General features: G+C 40.5%; 1 pseudogene; it reads right to left on the bottom strand.

The window, feature by feature from the left end:
* Window positions 1-1100: 1100 nt before the first annotated feature.
* Window positions 1101-9827, bottom strand: LOC103116759 (large ribosomal subunit protein uL16-like; annotated as a pseudogene).
* Window positions 9828-22349: the final 12522 nt, after the last annotated feature.

The following is a 22349-nucleotide window of genomic DNA, read 5'->3' as shown; positions in this document are numbered from 1 at the left end:
TCACAAGTGTAAGAATTTTTAAAAGTATATTTATTTATTTATTTTCCCTTTTTGTTGCCCTTGTTTTTTTAAATTGTTGTAGTTATTATTGCTGTTGTTGTCATCGTTGTTGGATAGGACAGAGAGAAATGGAGAGAGATGGGAGAAGACAGGGAGGGGGAGAGAAAGACAGACACCTGCAGACCTGCTTCACTGCTTGTGAAGGGACTCCCCTGCAGCTGGGGAGCTGGGGCTCCAACCCGGATTCTTACGTGGGTCCTTGTACTTTGTGCCATGTGCGCTTAACCCACCGCGCTATGCCGGACTCCCAAGAAATTTTTAAAAAATATTTATTTATTTATTTCCTTTTGTTGTTTTTATTATTGTTGTAGTTATTATTATTGTAGTTGTTAGATAAGACAGAGAAATGGAGAGAGGAGGGGAAGACAGAGAGGGGGAGAGAAAGATAGACACCTGCAGACCTGTTTCACCGCCTGTGAAGTGACTCCCCTGCAGGTGGGGACCCGGGCTCGAACAGGGATCCTTACGCCAGTCCTTGCGCTTCGCGCCACGTGCGCTTAACCCACTGCACTACCATCTGACTCCCCAAGAATTTTTTTAAAAATATTTTATTTAGGGAGTCGGGCTGTAGCACAGCAGGTTAAGCGCAGGTGGCGCAAAGCACAAGGACCGGCATAAGGATCCCGGTTCGAACCCCGGCTCCCCACCTGCAGGGGAGTCGCTTCACAGGCGGTGAAGCAGGTCTGCAGGTGTCTATCTTTCTCTCCTCCTCTCTGTCTTCCCCTCCTCTCTCCATTTCTCTCTGTCCTATCCAACAACGACAACAACAATAATAACTACAACAATAAAACAACAAGGGCAACAAAAGGGAATAAATAAAATAAATATTTAAATATATGTATATATTTTATTTATTTATTAACGAGAAAGATAGGAGGAGAGAGAAAGAACCAGACATCACCCTGACACATGTGCTGCCGGGGATCGAACTCAGGACCTCATGTTTGAGAGTCTAAAGCTTTGTCACTGTGCCATCTTCCAGAGCACTAAGATTTTTTTTTAAGCAGAATCTTGATTTATTGTAATTGATGAAGGGATATCTAAGGCACTGAGGAATGCAGGGCCTGCCACTTGTCCAGGGGACAGCAGTTGGAGATGTATTTGACTCTGCAGCTTTCTGGTATGTGGTGCTCTCCAGCCACCATGTCTTCGAATTCATCTGCGATAAACTTGCTGAAGCCCCACTTCTTGGAGATGTGGATCTTCTGGCCTCCAGGGAACTTGAACTTGGTCGTGTGCAGGGCCTCAGTCACATGCTCCATGTTCTGCAACTTTGTGCGGAGGGACATGATGACTTGGCTGATGTGGACTCTGGCCATGGTGCCCCGGGGCTTCCCAAAGACACCCACACTCCTGTCTGGAGCCTGCCAGTCCCAGCACCAGATGGCATCTTGTTGATATGGATGATGTGGAAGGGATGGAGTGGCACCCTGGTGCGAAAGACATCTTTGCCACAGTTTTTCACAATGTATTTGTTGGCACAGATACATGCAGCTTCTAGAGCTTCAGAGGACAACTGCTCATATTCATCTCATACCATGTGGCCAGAGTGGGAACTCATCCATTTTTGCCTTCTTCTGCCCAAGGTCAAAGATTTGAATCTAGGCATCAGGGACAGCTCTTCATAAGGGAGACTTTGGTTACAGTACCCGTAACACCAGGCAGGGCAACACCTGGGTCTTCTGTGGCTATGTACCATGTGGAAAGAAAAGACAAGAGCAAGATTTTGTTTTTTTGTTTGTTTGTTTTACCTCCAGGGTTATCATGCCTGCACCATGAGTCCACTGCTCCTGGAGGCTATTTTTTTTCCTTTTGTTGCCCTTTTTGTTTATTCTTGTTGTGATTGTTACTGTTGTCATTGCTGTCACTGTTGTTGGATAGGACAGAGAGAAATTGAGAGAAGGGGGGAGATAGGGGGAGAGAGGAGGTGGGGCGGTAGCGCAGTGGGTTAAGCGTACATGTGAAGCACAAAGACTGGTGTAAGGATCCTGGTTCGAGTCCCCTGGCTCCTCACCTGCAGGAGGCTCGCTTCGCAAGCGGTGAAGCAGGTCTACAAGTGTCTGTCTTTCTCTCTCCCTCTGTCTTCCCATCCTCTCTCGATTTCTCTCTGTCCTATCCAACAACAATTACATCAATAACATCTTTAATAATAACCACAACAGCAAGGGCAACAAAAAGGGTGGGGGGGAATAGCCTCCAGGAGCAGTGGATTCATAGTGCGGGCACCGAGCCTCAGCAATAACCCTGGAGGCAAAAAAAAAAAAAGAGAGAGAGAGAGAGACGGGCAGACTTGCTTCACCGCTTGTGAAGAGACCCCCCCTTCAGGTGAGGAGCCGGGGTCTCTAACCCGGATGTTTAAGCCAGTTGTTGCACTTTGCGCCATGTGCACTACTATCCAATCCCCAAGAGCAAGATTTTTTAAAAAGTGTATCTCTGTGTCTGTCTAGAATATTTTGAAAGGTAACATCTTACTGGGTAAGAGTGGGTAAACTAAAACCCTAGAGCATATATGGCCCACTACCTTTTTTTTTTTTTTTTAACACAACCACACACATTCTGTTACATATCCCATAAGGCTGCTCTCCACAAAAGGATCACTGAGTAGTTGTGATATCGTCCATATGGTATTAAAAAGCCAAAAACATTTACTACTGGCCACTTGCCAAAAAGAAATCTGCAGATCCTTTGTGTGTGGGGTTAGAAATGGACCATGGCTAGGTTCAGGTCTTTTCTCCCTTTTTGTCCAGTGAACGGAATTGGGGAGAGACTGGGTATGATGTATGTGGAACATTCTTCTGGGGCCTGGCACATTCATGGAGAGTGTTTTGTAACTTGCAGTATTCATTTTTAAGATAATGCTAAGACCATGTTGCATGTTACTACAAACCATATGTAAAATTTGGATTCCTTTTCTTTCATCAAACATTATGTCACAGATATTTTCCAACACTGCTAAAATCATTTGGAGACATTATTTTCTTTTTGCCTTTTTTTTTAACTTTTAACTTTTTACTATGAAAAAAGTTGAACACAAAGAAAATTCAAGAAGGACTGGGGATATAGCTCATATGAGAGCACCAGCTTGCATGCCTGAGATCCCAGAGGCTTCAGGATAAATCCCTGGCACCACCTTATTGTAGAACTGAGCAGTGTTCTGGTCCTCTCTCTGTCTCAAACCTGTCTAATGCTCATTCTTTCATAATAAATCAATCTTTTTTTTTTCTTTCATGGAAGCAGGTCCTTGGGCATGCATGACTTTACCACTTTGGGTCAATTGTCTTGATTTTTTTTCATTCAGAGAAATAGGAGAGACACCATAGACAGAAAGAGAGAGAGCAAAGTATGCTCTCTACTGGGTGATCTAACTCTCAATGCTTGAGCTGAAGTATTTTTAAAGCAAATTCTGACATCGTGACTTTTTTTTGTTTTAAATACTTATGCATATAGTGCCATAAGGGAGTCAGGTGGTAGTGCAGCAGGTTAAACACATGTGGTGTGAAGCGCAAGGACCCAGGTAAGGATCCAGGTTGAGCCCCCAGCTCCACACCTTCAGGGGGTGGAGCTTCACAAGCGGTGAAGCAGGTCTGCAGGTGTCTATCTTTCTCTTCCCCTCCTCTCTCCATTTCTCTCTGTCTTAACAACAATGACATCAATAATAAGTACAATAACAATGAAAAACAAGGGTAACAAAAGGGAAAATAAATAAACATAATATATATATATAGCCATAAAGGAAATATTTTCCCACTAACTTCGAAATCAATAATCATTTCTCAATATTATTTAATTTCTAGTCCATATACAAAATTCAGAATTGCTCTCCAAATTTCTTTTACAGAAGGTTTATTTAAACTGGGACCCAATCAGAAACCACACATTGCAGTTTAATTGTGTGTTATATGTCTCTTAGGGGGCTATAATAGTATCCCCCCATGCCCTTTTAAATGTCAATAACTTTGACTTGCTCTTGAAACTAAATGAAATAAATTGTATACTAAATAGCTGGAGGTTTCATTACGTGTATACTCATTTCCTTATTATTGCTGGATATTTCTGTGGATCCCAACACTTCCCTAGCACAAACTGTGATGCAAAGAATATCATTTGAAGCCTGCATTTGCCATAAAGTACAAAGGCAGGATTCTTCACCACCTGGTGCTATTGTGCTTGCTGGTTTGCTTACTCATCTTTTCTCTGATGTGTGCCTAGTCACTCTGGCACCAGCCTTGAAGCACTATTCTTTTGCTTAGGGTCCTTCTGTTCTCCAGGACCTTTGTTATCATTGTAACTGGGGCTTCGCACTCTGGGCTGACATTTTCAGAGAGACACCATAGCATATAGCATTGAAACTTCCCCCAGTGCAGTGGGGGCCAGACTAGAAACTGGGCTACAGACATGGCAAAAATAGGCGCCTTCCCAGGGAAGCTATCTGCCCTCAGGTATTTGACTATGTCACTAAGTTGGGTTCTCCAGGTCTCCAAGGGACCTGTCCATCCTCCCTTTGGTCTTTATGTAAACAAATAGGTTATAACCAGCTCTTTCTTCTTTCTCAACTCTTCTGTGTACCTGTCCTCCTGTTTCCCAAGCAGATTGGTCCCCCTGTCTTTGAACCACTTTAATGACAATAATGCTGTCAGGCTGGATATAGTTGCTTAGCTTCTTTGAGTCTTCTCCCTGCTCCTGGAGGGTAGGGGCTGGGGGCTGGGCTATGTATATATCAGCTTTAGACAGCACTCAGAAGTACCACTCACACTTATTCACCACTAAATGGACATGTCCTGAAAAGTAAATGGTGTGTGATGGTGAAGCAAAATACCTTGTAATCAAGCCTGACTAAAGAAAGAGCTGAGTGATCTCAGGTAAGCCAGTAACCTGTAGGAGTTAGAGAGGTGGCTCATAGGTAGACTATGTGGTATCCCTGTGTGAAGCCCTGGTGTTTTTGTTTTAGCAGTGCCTGAGTCTTGAGCATGTGAATTCCACTGCTTCTGACTAACTTAGGAATATTTAAGGGAGTCAGGCAGTAGCGCTGCGGGTTAAGCACACTTGGCGCGAAGCACAAGGACCGATGTAAAGATCCCGGTTTGAGACCCCCGGCTCCCTACCTGCAGGGGAGTCGCTTCACAGGTGGTGAAGCAGGTCTGCAGGTGTCTATCTTTCTGTCTCTCCCTCCTCTCTCCATTTCTCTCTGTACTACCCAACAAAACAACATCATAACAACAACAATAACTACAACAACAATAAAAAAGGACAACAAAAGGGTAAATAACTAAATATAAAAAAATTAAAAAATATTTAAGAAAGAGATACAATAGCACAGTGGAAGTCCCACTACCAGGGGAACTTCACATGGTACCCTAGTGCTTCCATGTGGTGATAGGGTTTGAGTAATGCGGGTGCTTTACTGGGCAAACTTTTCTCCTGGCCCCAGGCCCTGGGTTTGGTCTGCAGCACCACATAAAAGGACAGGAACAATTTAAATAAGTCGAATTCCATAGGAATCAAGCAGCTCTTTGGTCTCTCGTGAAAATATAGTAAGTCCTTGAATCTTTCTAAGCCGCAATCATCTCCTTTAGAAATACAAAAATCTGCTTGATAGGGGCTTTAGAAGAATAAATGGAGGGGGTTGGGTGGTGGTGCACCTGGTTGAGTGCACATGTTACAGTGCTCAAGGACCCGGCTTCAAGCCCCTCATCTCCACCTGCAGGGGGAAAGCTTCAGGAGTGATAAAGCAGTGCTGCAGGTGTCTCTCTGTCTCTCATCCTCTCTGTCTTCTCCTTCCTTTCAATTTCTGGCTGTTTCTATCAAGTAAATTATGATAATAAAAAATTTAAAAAAGAATAAATAGAAACTTGTCAGTGTTAACCCTGATGGATTCTGTCAGACTTTATTTATTTATTTATTTATTTATAGAGAGGCAGGAAGGTGAAGAGAGAAAGAGAAAGTGAATGAGACCACAGCACCAAAGCTTTCTTCAATGCAGTGGGGCCAGACTCAAGACTAGGTCATGCACATGGAAAAGCAACACACTATTCAAGTGATCTAGTAGACAGCCCTCTAATTTCTTGGTTCATACTGCCTTCTTTGACTATACTTATATGAAATTTATGGGCAATTAATTTCTAAATGTTACTTTTCAAAAATTTTAAATGGGGCCTGGGAGGTAGCACAGTGGATAAAGCAAAGGACTCTTAGCATGACGTCTCAAGTTAAGTCATCAGTATCCTATGCTCCAGAATGATGCTCTGATTCTCTCTCTTTTCTCCTCCTCTTTCTCTAACAATAACAAATAAATATTAAAAAAAAAAAAACCTAAATGGTGTCCAAGGCATAATGTAAAGGATGTATAAGTATACACAAATTTGTATTTCACCTTATAGACGCCGTGGTATGATTCCACTAGAAAGCACAATGATGGAGTAAGAAGACTAATTAAATGGACATATTAGCTTGCATTTCAAACTTAAGAAAACAAGGAGCAGCGGTAGAGGCATTCACTACAATGAAACTAACTGAAGCAAACTGGACTTGCTTGCGTATGACATGAAACAGAGGGATGTCATCTTAATTGAAGTGGGAACAGTGTGCCAAAACAAATTAAAGAATATCAAAGTGTAGAAAAAGAAAAAAAAATGTTCTCACAAATCACTGGGTCTTATTACAAAGTGCAGTATCAACATAATTCCCTATGTTGCATCATAATATTACATGTGAGGGGAAAGCATATCCCCTATGTTAAAAATCTCAGCACACATTCAGATCGTCCCTAAGATCTAGAGAAGGCAAGCAGCCAAAAGTCACAGAATTACCCTGTGGGCAGGGCTATTCTGTGCACTATAGGATTCTAGCATCCCTGGCTCCCCACTAAATACCAGCAATGGCCCCATTCATAATGACAACCGAAACAAGTCCTTCAAATTTTCAAAACTCTCCTGAAGGGCAGTACCAGCCCCACTGAAAACCACAGATACATGTGAAAGCAATTTGAAAAGTTAAAAGCACTTTTTAAATGCATAGTGTGATCTATAAAAACTGCAGTGAATTTTTAATGGGTACTACATATGTTGAGTAATAAAACATAAGTGTATTTTGTATATAATAACTGATTTTCAGTCCTGGAAACATGACAAATAACTCAACCTACTTATAGAGAAGCACCAATACCAATGTGTCCCAAAGTCTCACCTCTCCAGAGCCCTACCCACTAGGGAAAGATAGAAACAGACTGGGGGGGGGGGTAGTGGATCAACCTGCCAACACCCACGTCCATCAAAGAAGTAATTACAGAAGCCAGACCCTCCAACTTCTGCACCCCATAAAGAATTTGGCCCATACTCCCAGAGGAATAAAGACTAGGGAAGCTTCCAGTGGAGGGGATGGGATAGGGAATTCTAGAGGTGGGAACTGCATGGAATTATAACCCTGTTATTTTACAATCTTGGTACTCATTATTAAATCACTAATAAAAATTTTTTAAAATGTTAGGAGCATCATTGAATTAGAAAAAGAGAGTATTTTGGGCCACTCAAATCATTTTATTGGGTAGACAGTGGTTTACAATAGAGTTGTTGACACACTGGTACAATGTCTTATATCGAGGGCTGGATGGTGACACACCTGGTTGAGTGCACATGTTACAATTTCTTATATCCCTGTGGTATCTGCAAAAAAAAAGAATTCTTTTTCTTTATGACCAACAAGACTTTAGGATAAGAAGGGTACAATTCCATATAATTCTCACCACTAGAGTTCCATACCCCCCCCCCATTACGAGTTTCCTTATTCTTTATCCCTCTGGAAGTATGGACCAAAGATCTTTATGGGGTGAAGAAAGTGGGAGGTCTGCTTCGGTAACTGCTTCTCAACTGGACATGGGCATTGGCAAGTCAATCTGTACTCCCAGTCTTTTTCTGTCTTTCCATAGTGGGCAGGGCTCTGGGGAGATGGGGTTCTAGGACACATTGGTGAGGTCATCTGCCCAGGGAAGTTAGGTTGGCATCATATTAGCATCTGCAACTTGGTGACTGAAAAGTATTAAGATATAAAGCAGAACAAATGTTTTAATAATTAGGAACCTAGAGGTAAGTCTATTGCAGATGAGCTTTTGGGGTCTCCATTTTGGAAAAAGCTAGTAGGTCTATTATAGGTATATTCCAAAGGTCCCATGACTTTACTAGTTTTAGCTTGAGCCTGGCAGCTAACATGCAGGTGGGCTGGGGAGATGGTGTCAGAGTTGGAAATAGGACTAGAAAGCTGGACTAGGGAAGAGAGTAGCTCTCCAATATGGGAAAAAGCATGTAGATATAAAAAATTAAGAATTCTTAGTCCAGTGATTGAATGAAATGGAGCTTAGAGAGAGGTAAGTAGAGAGCAGTACTCTAAGAGCATTTGTTGAATGGGATGAACTTGAACTCTTACATTCATAAACAATGTATGAAAAGGAGGCAAAACCCAAGTCTGCCCAAAATGTGTTTCTAGTAAGAGATCTTCCTGTGTAAAGACAGGGTGTCTCCAAAGGCTATGGCCATTGTGTAAGGATAAATTTAGAAATACCCCCATGGCTGACAAAATAGCTCACTTAGTGTGCTGCTTTGCCTTGTGCTCAACCCACATTTAAGTCTGGCTCCTACTGTATTGAAGAAAATTTCTGCGCTATAGTATCTTTCTCTGTGTCCATCTAAAGATCAAAATAAAACAAAAAAATTTAATTTTTTTTTCTTAATGGAAAATTTGCCTCAAAATTTACACTGGAGTGTATAAGACTGTGTGTGTGTGTGTGTGTGTGTACATGTTCCAGGCATCACCACAAAACATTAAAATCACAAGCTGTCCATGACATAGTTTATAGTGAAAAATCCACACTATCTGGGTGGTCTGGATACCCCTAGTGGAGAATGTAATTGGAGTCATCCCAGGAAATAGCAATGCCTCCAGCACCTGGCAGAAGCAAAAGTAAATCTCTCCAAATTTATCCCAGACCTTCAAGTACTCCCACATATAAAATGTCAAGGAAAATAATCAGATTGAACTTAAAAGGGAGAGAGAGAGGTCAGAAATAGGAAAAACTGAAGAAAAGCAGGGGGGAAACTCAATACACAAAGGAAAAAATTACAAAGAACCAAGAGCAAGAGTGATGGCTCAGTTGTATGGTTCATGCTACACTGTGCATGAGGTCTTGGAATGATCCCTAGCATACAGGGACATCATAGACAACATCAAAGGCGATCCCCATGGATGATGGAGCAGTGCTTTGGTGTTTCTTTCTCTCCCTCTTTCTCCTGCTGAGTAACGGAAAGAAAAATGTTGGGTGGCCTGGGAAATGGCATAGTAGATCAAGTGTACTCGCAAGCATGAGGGGCTTGTCATTGCATATGCCAGAGTGACTCAACCTTCCTCCTCCCCTTCTTCTTCCTTCTTCTTTTCTCACTCATTAATAAAAAAGGGGGGAGGGGAATTGGCCAGAGAGACCAATTGATATGGTGTCACATGAAATACATGAGGTTCTCGAAAGAGAAAAGGAAAAATAAATAAAAGTAAGAAGCACCAGGTAACTAGAACAATAAGATGTAGACTACAGAATAACCACATTTAATATGTTTAGCAAATTCACATTGGTCTGGCAAAATAGCTTATTTGGATAGTACACTTGCTTTGTCATGTGCAAAGGTTTGAGTCTGACCCCCACTGTACTGAAGGAGGCTTCAGTGCCATGGTTTCTTCCCCTTTGTGTCTTTATCTTAAAAAGTTATCCCATACCTCATGATGGCCATTTTGGCCAATACCAAACCACCTCATCAACTGGGGTCCTAGTCAGGGAATCCTTGGGTCCTCCATAGATACTATAAGCCTAAGTCTGTAAGAGATCCCTCTGTTTGTCACGCTCAGTCACTTTCATTGGCAATGACCTTGTCAGCCCTTTTGTGGGCCCCTGCCAGGATCCCATCCTCACTGCAGACTAATAAATAAACATGCATAAGTGCCAGCAGCACAGCAGACTTTTATACCTGAAGCACCAGAGGTCCCCAGCACCACCACAGCCACCATAGCCAGAGCTGTAAGTGGTGATCTGATTAAAAAATTAATAACAATAATAATACATGCATAAAGTTATATACAAATAAAATGAACAATAAAACAAATTAAGCAATTTTGAAGGGAAAAAAGAACTCAAAGAACCAATTTACTAGGACAGTAGCATGTGAAAAGAACAAGTAAACTGAAACACTAACCTTTAAAACATTTACATAACTCAGCTTATAGTGAGACCAAAAAACAAAAAGAAAGACAAACAAACAAAATGGAAGTTAGGCCTTAACAGACATCTAAATTAAAGTCCTAGGTCCAAGAGATAAGTCACAGGATAGGATGCATATCTTACCATGTCTGTGACTCAGGTTTAAACCCCAACACTACATGAGAGGTTCCATAGTGCGGTGTGTGTGTGTGTGTGTGTGTGTGTGTGTGGTGGGGGGAGGGGGAGAGTGTGCGTTCTGGCACTGTGGGGTCTCCTCTCTCTCCCTCTGTTGGAATGAAAAAGTTGGCCCAGGAGAAGTGAAATAGCATATGTGTGAGGCACCTGACTCCACGAAAAATAACTCATATCTCTTTATTTTTTTGTTTTTTATTATCTTTATTTGTTTATTGGATAGAGATAGCCAGAAATCAAGAGGAAAGGGGGTGGCAAACAGGGATAGAGACAGAGTAACTCTTACAGCACTGCTTCACCGCTTCACCGAGGGGACTGGGGGTTCAAACTTGGTTTCTCGTACATTGTAATATGTGACCTCAACCAGGTGCACCACCACATGGCCACCCAACTCATTTCTCTAATTAGATCATTCAAAATCCTTGTGGAAAGGAAAAGGAGGATGGGAAAATTAATGGTGTGAGATTCAAGAACAAGTAAATACACAACTAGTAAAACTATAGGTAAAATGTTGAGTATATAAAACAGTAACAATAGACTTATGGGAATTTTAAAGGAAAATCAATAGAATTAAAATGCACACAAGGAATACTATATAAATAAATAAAGAGAGGAGGCCAGGTGGTGGTGCACCTGGTTGAGCACACATGTTATAATGCACAAGGACCCAGGTTTGAGCCCCTGGTCTACATCTGCAGGGGGAAAACTTCACAAGTGGTGAAGCAGTGCTGCAGGTGTCTCTCTGTCTCTTTCCCTCTCTGTCTCCCCCTTCCCTCTCAATTTCTTTCTTTTTTTTTAAGAGCTTCTTTTTTTCTCTGTTTTTTTCTTTATTTCCTTTTGTTGCCCTTGTTGTCTTATTGTTGTAGTTATTATTGATGTTGTTGTTGGATAGGACAGAGAGAAATGGAGAGAGGAAGGGAAGAGAAAGACAGACACCTGCAGACCTGCTTCACCACTTGTGAAGTGACTCTCCTGCAGGTGGGGAGCCGGGGGCTTGAACCGGGATCCTTATGCAGGTCCTTGCGCTTAGCGCCACGTGCGCTTAACCCGCTGCGCTACCGCCCGACTCCCCCCTCTCAATTTCTAACTGTCTCTATCCAGCAAATAAATAAAGATAAAAAATTAAAAATAAATAAATAAAGAGGGTTTAAATGGAAAGTGTAAGGTTCTTTTTAGAAGAATAACCTTGTCAAGTAACTATGCAAAATTATTTGTTGCTCTTTCTAGAAAAATTACTTGTAGTTTATTGAACAGAAACAAAGTATTTTTACTATAATAAAAAAGGACAACTGAAATGAAGAAAAAGACAAACTAGAAAGAGGCAGGAAAGAAGAGAAGGAGAAATGGATCTCATAAGAAAATAGGAAAAAAAAAATAGGGGGAAGAGCTGTTAAGCACACACATTACCATAATCAAGGATCCAGGTTCAAGTCCCTATGCCTTGCCTGTGGAAAGGGGGGCGACAACGACACTTCATAAGCAGTGAAGCAGGTCTGCAGTTGTCTCTCTTTCTCTCTTCTTTACTCTTCTCCCTTCTCAACTTCTCTATATCTCCCTCTCCCTCCTCCCCCCCCTCTTTTTTTTTTTTTTACCAGAGCACTGCTTAGCTCTGGCTTCCTGTGGTTTGGGGGATTGAACCTGGGTTGGAGCCTCAGGCAAGAGAGTCTCTTTGCATAATCATTATGCTATCCCCCTGCCATCCCTTCTCAATTTCTATCTGCCCTATCTAATAAAAATAGAAAGGATAAACAAAGGCTGCCAAAATGATAAGCTAAAATAGTGGCTGAAAAAAAAAAAAAGATAGCTATAAGCTGCAGAATGTTAACACGACAAATGTAAATGAATTAAATGTTCTGCCTAAAATACAAAGATTGCCAGACTGAACTTTTAAATCTAGTCATGTGCTGCTCATTAGAAATATAAACGGGTCGGGCGGTAGCACAGCGGGTTAAGCGCACTCTTACTCTTGGCACTAAGCACAGGAACCAGTGTAAGGATCCTGGTTCCAGCCCTGGGTTCCCCACATGCAGGGGAGTCGTTTCACAGTGGTGAAGCAGGTCTGCAGGTGTCTTTCTCTCCCCCTCTGTCTTCCCCTCCTCTCTCTATTTCTCTCTGTCCTATCCAACAATGAAGGACATCAACAACAACAATAATAACCACAACAAGGCTACAACAACAAGGGCAACAAAAGGGGGGAAAATGGCCTCCAGGAGCAGTGGATTCATGGTGCAGGCACTGAGCCCCAGCAATAACCCTGGAGGCAAAAAAAGAAAAAGAAATATAGACAAAGTACAGGGGAGTGGGGGAAATAGCATAATGGGTATGTAAATAGACTCTCATGCCTGGGCTCTGAGGTCCCAACTTCAATCCACCACACCACCATAAACCAGAGCTGACCAGTACTTTGGTAAAAAAAAAAAAAAAAAAAGTATATAGAGAATGGTAAAAGACATGCTAAGAAAAGGTGCAAAACATTGTAATAAAATAAATTTCAGGGCCCCCCCCGGCTCTCCACCTGCAGGGGAGTTGCTTCACAAGTGGTGAAGCAGGTCTGCAGGTGTCTATCTTTCTCTCCCCCTCTCTGTCTTCCCCTCCTCTCTCCATTTCTCTCTGTCCTATCCAACAATGATGACATCAATAACAATAATAACTATAACAATAAAACAACGAGGGCAACAAAGGGAATAAATAAGTATTTTATTTATTTATTATTTTTTTAATATTTAATTATTTATTTACTTTTTGTTGTCCTTGTTTTTATTGTTGCTGTAGTTATTATTATTGTTGTTGTTGATGATGCCATCATTGTTGGATAGGACAGAGAGAAATGGAGAGAGGAGGGGAAGACAGAGAGGGGGAGAGAAAGCCAGACACCTGCAGACCTGCTTCACCACCTGTGAAGCGACTCCCCTGCAGGTGGGGAGCCGGGGGCTCGAACTGGGATCCTCACACCAGTCCTTGCACTTGGCGCCACGTGCGCTTAACCCACTGCGCTACCGCCCAACTCCCATAAATAAGTATTTAAAAAAAATTTTTTTTTTAATTTCAGGAAAAAGTGTTACTATAAGAGACCAAGAGGGAATTTCCAGATTTTAGCCCCCGGATGTGCTTATATACTGTGCTTATATAATTTGACTGTGATGCATTTGTAAGTAGGCCTCAATACAGGACTAAAAGACTGAAAAAATAATAAAGGGTTAAGAATGTGTAGGAAGTCTGAGATAGTGCAGGTGGCTAGTGCAGGCTGTTCTTCACTGGGCGAGCAAATGATAACAAGTAGAGAAAGGCAACTTCTGTAACCCTGGCTAGCTTCTGCCCTCCTAAAAGGTCTCCCCCAGCCCCCACAGTGGTGTATCTTATGCTGAGGCTAATCTTTCCCAGACTCAACTATGCAGGAAAGATAATAGTAACTAAAACAACCAGGCCCTGAGCACTGGACACAAGTCCCACCCCTTAACCTTACAGCCTCTGTTGTGATGACACTTTTTGCTCTCAAACCTGCACCCCTTGTATAAGCCTGTACCATCCTTTTGTCTGGTGCCAGAGTTATTAGAAAGATCTGAGCCCCTGGCCCACGCATAAATAAGCTCCTTTCTTCCTCCACCCACCTTGACTTCATTCAACTTAATTATTAATAGAGCTCCTTAATAGGCCTCTTCAAAATGCTGAGTTATTCAGTGGAACACAAAGACATGTGAATTTAAAATTTTCCATTTCTGGGCATAGTATATATAAATAAAGATAGTTATAGAAATAACAGTTGGGAGTTGGGCGGTAGTGCAGCGGGTTAAGTGCAAGTGGTGCAAAGTGCGAGGACCGGCATAAGGATCCGGTTTGAGCCCCTGGCTCCCTACCTGCAGGGGCGTCATTTGGTGGTGAAGCAGGTCTGCAGGTGTCTATCTTTCTCTCTCCCTCTCTGTCTTCCCCTCCTCTCTCCATTTCTCTCAGTCCTATCCAACAACAATGACATTAACAACAAGGGCAACAAAAGGGAATAAATAAATAAATATTAAAAAAAGAAAAGTAGTTTAAAAGAAAGAAAGAAATAATAGTCAACCCATATCTGTGATCTTAGGAGACACAGAACTCTGGTGGTGGGAAAGGTTGGAATTATACTCCTCTTATCTTATAATTTTGTAAGTCAGTATTAAATCATTAAGAAAAAATGAAAAAAATTATATACCTGGGACAGTGAATTAGCTCACTAGTAGATCATTTGGATACTGTGCTCCTTTGCCACACATGCAATCCAGATTCGAGCCCAGCCCCCACAATACTGAAGGAAGCTTCAGCGCTGTGGTGTCTCTCCCCTCTCCCCTTTTGCTTCGCTGCCTTTATCTAAAACAAATTATATACTCACTAACTTTCCAGACATAGTCAACAAATATTGCCAGCCACCAAGAGAAATATGTAAGTCAGCAATCATGATTGATATCCTTACTTCACTTTTTCCAGTAACTTGTAGAACAGAAGGACAAAAAAAAAAAAAATCTATAAGATGCAGAAGATTTAAGTAACGTTAAATGCAACTGATTTAATGGATATCATTTCAGTTCAGAAAAGAAATCCTAAACTGGTATTAAAGGTGCCAGAGGGCTATTGGGGAAAGCAGTTGTTGTGAAAGATAAAGAGAAGGAAGTAGGGGTTGGGGAGACAGCAAGGTGCTTATGCAAATGACTGTCATACCTGAGGCTCCAAAGTCCCAGGTTCAATCATTCCCGAGCACCCCATAAGCCTGAGCTGAGCAGTGTTCTGGCCTTCCTTCCTTCCTTCCTTCCTTCCTTCCTTTCTCTCTCTCTTTTTCTTTCTCATGAAAAGATTAAATAAAAACATATTTAGAAAAAATAAAAAGAAGGGAGCAGGAGCAGGCAAAGAGAACCTCCTGACCACAGTGCAGGTCTTAAAGACCTGGAAGAAGGAAGGAGAATTAGATAGGAAGTCTCAGATTACAATGTGGTTCTATGAATGATTTGATCAGATTGATGAGATGAACTTGAGCCAAAGTTAACCATTCGAGAATTCTTACATTCCTCTTTGAATCTGTACGGATAGCCTTAACATGCTCAATTATTGATAGAGAGCTGCCAAGGGAAAGTGAGGTCTCAGCACACTTGTATTGGTGAATCCAGAGGAGGAGTTAGGGCTCTTGTCATCTGTGGTCCTCATAGGTGGGAAACAGAGTTACATATGTTCCTGGCCACTACAGACATATTTAGCAGAAAGTCTCGGAGGCAATTTTCACTGCCACCATAAACATATATAAAACACCATGCCCCCAAATAGTAAGGCACATTCTTTTGAACTATAGACATTTATATTCTTTATATACTGGACCATAGAGCAAATCTCCTTATATTGCTTACAGATTTAAATCATACTGGTCATGCTCTCTCAAAACAATGACCTTAAGCTAAAAATCAGTAAGTAAAAGTTGAAGGAAGTCCGTTTCCCCCTTACACACACACACACACACACACACACACACACACACACACACACACACACAGAGAGAGAGAGAGAGAGAGATTTAGAAATGCAGGAAGTCAAAAAAGAAAACATAATGGAAATGAGATAAGTTACTGAACTAAGGAAAATCTACAGGTAAAATTGTAAGGCAGAGTTAAATTATTCCAGAAGAAATGTATACCTGAAATATTCTCTTAAAAGAAACTGAATGTTGGGGTTAGGTGATGACTCAACTGGCAGAGTGTACACATTACAGTGCTCAAGGACCAGAGTTCAAGCCTCTAGTCTTCACCTGCAATGGGAAAGCTTTGCAAGTGACAAAGTAGCACTTCAGGTAGTTACATCCCCTTCCCTCTCAATGTTTCTTTGTCTCTATCCTAAATTAACAAATGTAAAACACACACACATATATGCTGAAGGTTAGTGAGCATCCATTTTTTAATATTTATTTATTTTCCCTTTTGTTGCCCTTGTTGTTTTTTATTGTTGTAGTAGTTATCATTGCTTTTGTTGTTGATGTCATCAAAGTTGGATAGGACAGAAAAATGGAGAGAGAAAGGTAAGACAGAGAGAGGGAGAGAAAGATAGACACCTGCAGACCTGCTTCACCACTTGTGAAGCGACTCCCCTGCAGGTGGGGAGCTGGGGGCTCGAACTAGGATCCTTACACAGGTCCTTGCGCTTTGGCCCACCTGCACTTAACCCGCTGCGCTACCGCCCGACTCCCATGAGCATCTATTTTTTTAAAAAATATTTATTTTATTTATTTATTCCCTTTTGTTGCCCTGAGCATCTATTTTTATAAAATTAGAAACAGATCAGCAAAACAAACTCTCTCAATAAAGGTAGGAAAGAAAATAATCGAGTTAAGAGTAAGAATTAATGAAATAGAAAATAAACACAATGGAGAAGATTAACAAAGCCAAATGCTAACCCTCTGCAAGAACTAATTAAAGAGACAAACCTTTTTGTGTATAAAAGTCTTTGTAAGACTGACCAAGAAACAAAAAAAGTAAGTAAAAAATAATGGGAATAAAACAGTGGCAAAACTACAAACTACAAATATTAAAACAAAATACTAAGAGGGCATTGCTTAATTTTTTAAAAAATCTCATTAAATTTGGAAATTCGACATACACATCCTCAGAAAATTCCACTGACTCAAGAAATAGAACCCTTGAACAATCTTGTAACCGTGCAAGAAACTGAATGTGTAAATTAAAAGCTTTCTACATATCAGGCTCCAGGCCTTGACAGCAAAACTAGCAAGTTCCAGACATTAAAATAAATAATTATAATCTATATGGTTATTCAGAGGATTTTAAAAAGAGGTCCCATTGCTTCAAATATATTGGGCTGTTAGAAAAGCCATGACATATTTGTCTATTTTTTATGCAAAAATAAGTCTTGACTTTTCCAACAACATATATATAATCGTCTGCCCAGAGAAGTCAGGATGGAATCATGGTAGCATTTGCAATTTGGTGTCTGGAAGGTAGCAGGACATAAGGTGCAGATGATTTCAAGTATGTCCTGGAACCTTGCCCCTCCAGAGCACTACCCCATTAAGGAAAGCTAGAGGCAGACTGGGGGTATGGATCGACCTGCCAACACACAAGTCTAGTGGAGACAATTACAGAAGCCAGAACTCCTACCTTCTGCACCCCAAAAATAACTAATCCATACTCCCAGTGGGGGAGAAGTGGTAGGAGGAAGAGAATAAAATACAAAATGGTTAGTGAACAGGAACTAAAAATTAGGAACAGAGCAGATGAGATCAGGAATCCTAGAGTGGAAGAAAGCTAGGAAGTCCACCCTAAGCATGTTTTCAGGGACCCCTGCCTATGGTAGCTCCTGCCTGAATTTAATAGCTAGCTTGAAGTGAAGTTGGATTAAAATGTCTGAGAATTGGCGTATTGCCAATTCTGGGGCGGGTGGTTGGGGAGAATACAGATCCAAGAAAGATGACAGAAGACCTAGTGGGGGTTGTATTGTTATATGGAAAAGTGGGAAATGTTATGCATGTAAAACTATTTTATTTACTGTTGAATGTAAAACATTAATTCCCCAATAAAGAAATTTAAAAAAAAGTCTGAGAAAATGATGTCAGAGTAAAGGGCTAGAAATTGGATTAGAGCAGAGTAGCTCCCATTCTTGAAACACACACACACACACACACACACACACACACTTAGCACCATAGTCTGTGTAGCCTCTGAGTACCTATTGGTCTGAGCTCTCAACTGATGTTCACTGCTGGGAATAGTACAGTCTGCACTCAGTTCAGGGCCAATCTTCCTCAAGTAGCACAGGGCAGAATACCACAACCTCCCATTGGGGATTGGGATAGTTGCTATCATACCTGCTCTCTGGTGAGTCCTGGGGGACCCTCAGGAGGGCTTGTGATGATGTTCCTAATGGAAATGACCAGCAGTGGTGCAGAGAGAGATCCATTAGAGGTCTAGGCCCATCATATTTGTGTGGGAATCCAAGGATTCTCTGACTAGGGCCCCACATGATGAGATGGTGTGATATTGACCAAAAAGGCCATTATTAAGTGAGCCAGTCTCTTGCCCTTATTTAACATTTGTAATCTTCTCTATCTGATGACCTTAAACTTTCTCCCAGTTGTTTAAGCATTGAGTAACACAGGAAATCTTTCTCATGACTGTAGACTCAACATTTCTAAACAAATATTAACTACTTTAATTATCAACATATAAATAAAAAGCTACAGAGCAATATAATAAATTGATTTACAAATGCAGAAATATTTGATAAAAGTCAATAGCCACTCTTGATTTAAAAGAAAAATTTCGGGAGTTGGGTGGTAGCACAGTGGGTTAAGTGCAGGTGGCACAAGGCACAAGAACCATTTTAAGGATCCCAGTTCGAGCCCCTGGCTCCCCACCTGCAGGGGAGTCACTTCACAGGTGGTGAAGCAGGTCTGCAGGTGTCTTTCTCTCCCCCTCTCTGTCTTCCCCTCCTCTCTCCATTTCTCTCTGTCCTATCCAACAACGACGATGTCAATAACAACAACAATAATAACTATAACAATAAAACAAGGGCAACAAAAGGGAATAAATTAAATAAATAAATTTTTTAAAAAAGAAATTTATTCAAAGTCTAGGCCCATCATATCTGTTTGGGAATCTCAGAACACCCCAACTAGGGCCCCAGCTGATGGGGTGGCCTGATAGTGACTAAAGAGTCATTGTTAAAGTATGCCAGTCTCTTGCCCTTATTCAGCTTTTGCAGTCCTTGCTTTGCTAAGGTTAGCTTTGGAGTGAGTGAGAGAACTGTAATAGGAAGTAGGTGAGGAGGGTATCTAAGTCTAATTAGATACTATTTCATTATGAACTTTATACTGACTCACTACAGACTATTGTGTTCTTTTGCTTTCAGGTATATATTTTGCCCTAGTTTATGAATACATGTGAATATATGCTCTATCTCATGGGACATGGTCTATACTAGGTTTTGGGACTTAGTTAGGAAGTGATCCACCTGGAATAGAATTAGAGAATCCTATGAAAGGAAAGGTCTCACCTGAGTTGTGAAGCTGAAGGGTTGACATTCCATGCCTGACGTCTCTGGACACAGTCTGAAGTGAAGCATGCTGAGGTGGCACTCATTGCGATTAGGTTGGGGTAAGCAGATGCAATATCATTTGATATGAATTGAGAGAAGTATGCAAGAAACTGAGCCCCACTCTAGAGGTTCCAGGACTGGAGAAATAGAGGCTTTATAGAGGAAGTGGTAGGTTCCTGCTGTCTTAGGGTTTAAGAAGACAATAGATAGTTATTGCTATAATCGCATTATTTGGCAGTTGAGTTAACTTTGAAAAAATCCCTTTGTTAGGATTTGCTGTATCATACACAACATCACCATAATTTATGTCCTTTGACATTATTTGTATATAGCTGTGCTACCGGTTGCTTCTGTTCTCCCTGGTCTAAGCTTTTAAGAGAGTTAACATAGCCTACGGTTTCCAGCCATGACATCATCTCCCCAGACAATAACTTGGATCCACCTGCATATCAGATTTCAGGCTCAGGGAAAAAAAAATAAAACAAAAAACTAGTATAGCCACAGGCCCTTTGGAATATAACTAAAATAGGACTACTAGCTACCTACAAAACAGAAACCCCCCCCCCAATTCTTCATCTGCACTACTCCAGCCTTTAGGTTCATGATTAGTCAACAACTTGTTTGGCTTTATATGTTAACTCTCTTTTCAGCCACCAGGTTCCAGATGCTAGCATGATGCCAAACAGACTTCCCTGGACAGACAACCCTACCAATGTGTCCTGGAGCTCTGATACCCCAGAGCCCCGCCCCACTAGGGAAAGAGAGAGAGAGGCTGGGAGTATGGATCAACCTGTCAATGCCCATGTTCACTGGGGAAGCAATTACAGAAGCCAGACCTTCCACCTTCTGCATCCCACAGTAACCTTGGGTCCATACTTCCAGAGGGTTAAAGAATAGGAAAGCTATTGGGGGATGGGATGGGATATGGATTTCTGGTGGTGGGAACTGTGTGGAGTTGTACCCCTCTTATCCTATGGTTTTGTCAATGTTTCTTTTTAAAAAATAAATTAAAATTAAAAAAAAGAAAAAAGAAAAATCTCTGAGGAAAATTGGAATGAGGAATAAAAGCTTCAGCCTGGTAAAATTTGTCTACCAAAAGCTTCATCATGGAAGACCTAAGTAATGTAGTAAAAGAAGTTAATAATACAAAGATCATAAAGGAAGAAATTGCTATTATTTGCAGTAACATGATCAGGTATATAGGGTAACCAAAGGAATATGCACAAATTGTCACACAATTAAGTTAGTACACTACTTTAATGAAATGCTACATACTAAGTATTGCAGAAGGCAGTTGAATTTCTATAATTTAGCTGTAAGCAACCTGAAGTACATTTTTCTTATTTTTAAAGATTCATTTACTTTTATTAACATGAGAGAAAGAGAGAGAGAGATAGAGAATATCATTCTGGTACATGTATTACCTAGGATGGAATTCAAGATTTCATGCTTGAGAGTCCAATGCTTTGTCCACTGTGCCATCATCTAGGCTGCTAAAATACATTTTTTTCAAAGATAATACTGACAGTATAATCAGAAAAATTTAAAAGCCTAGGGGTAAATCTTCATTACAAGTGCAAGAGCTCTGGGACCATTAAGATAGCTCACCTGAGAAATTGGCCTGGAATGATGAAGTCCCAGCAAAGACAAAAGAAAATGTAAGAGTTCTACACAGAAACTACATGATATGATTGATAAATATTAAATATCTACTTATGTGAAGTGTTATATTATTGGGTTGGGAGACTCATGTTAGTAAGGATGTCAGTTCCTTTCAAATTTATTTATAGAGCTGATTTATCCCTAGTCAAAATCCCACGAGGGACTTTAATGTTTCCATTCAATATAATGTTCAATTGTTCACAAAATGTTCAATTTTACATAGCTAAGCACATAGAAAGTGATTTTTGCATACTGAATTTATATTCTGTGACCTTACTAAACTCATATATTAGTTCTGGTAGCTTTTTTTTTTTGTAGGTGTCTTAAGATTTTCTACAAAGATCATTCAGTTATCAGTGAGTAGACAGTTTTATTTTTTCCTCTCTTCAACATATACCTTTTGTTTTTCTCTTGTCTTGTTCTCTTGGCATCATTAGTATACTGAATAGAATTTGTAAGAGTATGCATACTTAACCTTGCTCCAAGTCCAAACATTCTATTGATATATTTCATCATTTATTTTATGTATGATGCTAGGTATAGACTCTTTGAAGACAACTTGTGTTGTTACAAAGCATGTTTCAAAAGTACAGATTCACACATTTTCAATTGTGTAATCATTCTTCTGTTTCTCCTGCCCTATACTTCAACTGTATATTGTCTCAACACACTCACCATTAAAGTACCCATGACTCTACACAACACCCTTCCCTGTTTTTCCTCTCCTGATGTTAATCTCAGTTCTATAGTTGGGAGTTCAGAAGTTTCTTTTTTGTCAGGCTTTGTCTGTCTCTTACTTTTATTTATTTATTTTTTAAAAATACTTTATTTATTAATGAGAGAGAGAGAGAGAGAACCATATCATTACAGTACATGCTATGATAGAGATCAAACTCAGAACTTCATGTTTGAGAATTGAACACCTTCTCCACAGTACCATCTCTGGAATTGTGGGATTGCTCAATTTATTTGATTCCTTCACACTTTAATTATGAATAAAGTCATCAATATCTGTCTTTCAAAGAAATTTTTATTTTAAATTTACTAGGTTGTTCATCACGAATAGATGCTGGATTTGTGAATTTTTTTTCACAAAATGTCATCATATGAATCATCATATGACTTTTTCTTTTTACTGTGTTGATAG

The sequence above is a fragment of the Erinaceus europaeus genome, chromosome 12 (assembly GCF_950295315.1).
Source record: "Erinaceus europaeus chromosome 12, mEriEur2.1, whole genome shotgun sequence".
In the NCBI taxonomy this organism is placed as follows: domain Eukaryota; kingdom Metazoa; phylum Chordata; class Mammalia; order Eulipotyphla; family Erinaceidae; genus Erinaceus; species Erinaceus europaeus.
This window is presented reverse-complemented; position numbering and strand designations above follow the sequence as displayed.